This window comes from Sipha flava, unplaced genomic scaffold (assembly GCF_003268045.1).
Source record: "Sipha flava isolate LNK unplaced genomic scaffold, YSA_version1 176_pilon_pilon, whole genome shotgun sequence".
NCBI lineage: Eukaryota > Metazoa > Arthropoda > Insecta > Hemiptera > Aphididae > Sipha > Sipha flava.
Window position 1 is genome coordinate 2494459 of NW_020272062.1, and position 3486 is coordinate 2497944.

The 3486-nt window shown below is 34.4% G+C and overlaps 1 long non-coding RNA gene across 1 annotated transcript in view; it reads right to left on the reverse strand.

Moving 5' to 3' along the window:
- LOC112680375 overlaps positions 1–3017 on the reverse strand; it is a 4052-nt gene extending 1035 nt beyond the window's left edge. The window contains exons 1-4 of the long non-coding RNA XR_003148303.1: positions 2942–3017; positions 2066–2269; positions 1684–1825; positions 1022–1178 (exon numbers count right to left, since the gene is read on the reverse strand). This is a non-coding gene — a long non-coding RNA (uncharacterized LOC112680375). The remainder of the gene's footprint in view (positions 1–1021; positions 1179–1683; positions 1826–2065; positions 2270–2941) is intronic.
- Between the last annotated feature and the right edge of the window lie 469 nt (positions 3018–3486).

Here is a 3486-nt window from a genome sequence, read left to right on the forward strand (position 1 = left end):
ATATATATATATATATATATATATATATATATATATATATATATTATATATGTGTATGCGATGAGAAAGTTTGCTGTAAAATGTTATTACGTCAAAGTAACTATATTTATATTAGGATATTGGGTATATGATATGTTATGTATATGTGTAATGTCGAGTGAACTACAAACCAATGAACCATGTGACCAATGAACTACAAACTCTCGAGTCGAGCGTCATTGACGGATATATGTATATTGTGTGTGAAATAAACATAACCACCGCACTATAATTAACTTGAATCAATACGATTGTTATTTTTATGAAGTTTTTAAAAAGTTTACGGGCCAGCAACGATTACGTTCGATTGTTGCAACAATGGCGGGGTGCACGGAGGACATGTTAAATAAATACATAACATTTACCCTACACCGTATTGTATTATGTTTGCGTTCCTTACACATAGTATAAGAAGTGATAGCTATTCGACACTCGCATACTTGTGATATTCCTATATTTACGATGCTTGTAGTTTTTATTTTTATTTTTAACTGCGGATCTATTTAAATTGTAATGTGAAATGATCAATCGAATTTTAAAAAGAAAATAGAAATGTGATGCCATAGCTTAATATTACAACTAGGTATCGGAATTCTTACCTATTTGGGTTTATAATTCGGTTAAAAAATAATACCGGTTTCATGAACTTTCCAGTGTTTTAAATGATAAAAATGGTTAGATGGCGGTTATTTGGAACAATTAATAAATTGCGGAACAAAAATGTTGTGGAACAATAGGAAACGATCCGATACATATTATCATTAATTAGATTAGGCCAAATTGTACACATCCAAACATCATATGGCTGATTTTAGAAATTCTGTCTTTTACTTCAATTGACTTTTTTCCTTCATAATGATTGTTGGAAAAAAAATTTTCTATTTATAAAAATGTTATCAATAAATTATTTTGTTTTGACGAATTATAATTTCGTCATAATACTCATAGAAAACAATTTTCGGTTGCTTGAACTCCGGCTTACCTCATGTTGTTCGTCTTGTGTTCATGTACGGATGATTTTTATTATTTTATTGAAATAAATAATAATAATTATTTTGTACATACTCCTTTACTTTTTAATCAAGTGATTTTTGAATTGAGTGGTAATAAAATAACTCCGAAAATATTATGTTGTTTCACTGAAAAATTGGAAAATAAATTCTATTTTAATAAAAAAGTAAAACCAAATAATGATTTTCACATACATTGTACCATATGTTTAAATAATTTTTTCCTGTTTCTTTTGGTAGAAAAACATATATAATTGGCCATATTAAAACAAATAAACATAAAAACGCAAAAGAAGCTGCATTTCAAATGAGGTTAGTGATTTTTTTTACGCCACTAAATGATAATGATGAACCACTAAAATTAGCTGCTAAAGAAGTGACTTCAGCATTTCATACCTGCATGCATAATCATAGTTTTAATTCTACGACATGCACTGCAAATCTCATACGTCAATTATTCGACGAAAGAAATTTTACATGCGCCAAAACTAAAACTCGTGACTTGATAACAAATAATTTAGTACCATATGCAATGGAAAATTCGATTGATGGCTTAAATAATACTAACTCTATTTCAATGTTAGTAGACGCTTACGTTGTAATATACTGCAGATTCGGAATATTTTGAACTTACCATGTGTTTTGCAAAATATAGTGTACGTTACTGAAATCATTATATTATGTTTATAAACTCTGCAATGACTTGGGATTACCATCAAAGACTAGTATCGTTTTAGTTGTCATGGAAAAAATCGGCCCAAATTAAACCTCAGCGTCTGAAAAAAAATTCCTGTACATAGTGGTGACCTGAATTTTTTTTTCGTGGGGGGAGGAAATTTATTTTTAAACAAAAAATTTAGTGGCCTTACAACAAATAAGACGTATTGCAAACTTTAATAGATTATTTATTTTTATTCGTTATTATTTTTAATATATTTATGAACAAAGAAAATGAAATAACGCGTAATAGTTCCGTTCGTCACTTAGTTTGATGGGTGATATATAGGTATATTTACACTCATGCGATTTCATAAAAATTTTCAATCCAACTTGCGTTTCTACGTTTAATTTCACATTCATCTAAAGCTTTATTGAATGCAATAGATGCATAGTTCATTCTGTTTTCACTAACGACGTCACAAATAAGTCGTCTTCCAGGTTGTTAACAAAACACTTGTCGGATTTACATATACTTCTCGGTGTTAGTGCAGCCAACTTAACTGTTGAAAAGACAAATTAAAAACGTAGGAAAAATTATTATGTGCAAGTCAATAATTAATTAAAAACTCGACATTTTTGGAATTATAGATGGTTTGCAATTATACGAGATATTTTACACGAAAGTCCAGAGCAAATGTTGACTCGATATTAAATATAATTGAACCAGAAATAGTAAGACAAAATATTCTTTTTAGAGAGACTGTTTCAACTGAAATTAAGTTGTTAACAACGATATGATATTTAGCTACAGAAGTGAAATGCTATATAAAAAGTACGGCATGTTTAATGGATTGCCACTGAACGCGGAAAATCTTGGGTTGTAGCCATTGAACTCGAAAGGGCTAACTTATTGCACATTTTTTCGTCCAACCTGTGGTGCACTATAATGCATCTAACGAACGAAAAAGCGCACGAATTTATACATGCCATATTAGAAACACTTACTAGCATAAGCAGTGCCGTGGTGATAGAGTAACGATTACAGATTTAAAATGGGAATCAGTAGATGGTCGTAATAATTATACCGTCCCTATCAACAATATTCTCTTGGAAATATTCAAATACGCTAAGATAATGTACAGCTATAAATCGATCAAAAATACACATCCCGTAAGAAACTAAAATTCTTCCCAAAGATTTCGGGATGGTTTTATTCCCCCCCTGCCACTTACCGTACAGCGCTCATGCCCCGCGGTCGAAGTTCGGAAGTGGACAAAAGTTGTGCGGTGTCAATCCTACGGAGTGCGTTACGATATTATTCCGAACAAACGAGCGCAGGACATCGGATCGGCTGGGGAAAGGGATCGGGAGACGACAGCGGAGAGAGCGCCTCGCGTGTGCGTTTTGTGTAGAGTTTTTTTTTTTTTTTGTTCACCCTTCGAAGGTGGGAATTAACACGGTAACCGTAGTCTGCGTATCGATCGGTCGACGACGGCAGCGGCGGCGGCGGCGGCGGACAGATGGACACGGACAGCAGACACGTCGGCACCGTCGCAGCGGCCTTACGCTCACCGAGCAGTCACGTAGCGGTGATAGATGTGTGCGTGCGTGTACACGTGTGTGTGCGTGTGTGACGGAGGCGACTCTAGCGCCAATCATCTTGTCACTGTCAGAATATAATCAACAAACCGCGGTCGCCCGTATAATACTCCCGCCGGTCGACCCTGTGCTTCCCGCCGGTCAACTTTCTGCTTCCCTTTGGGCGACGCCGAACACG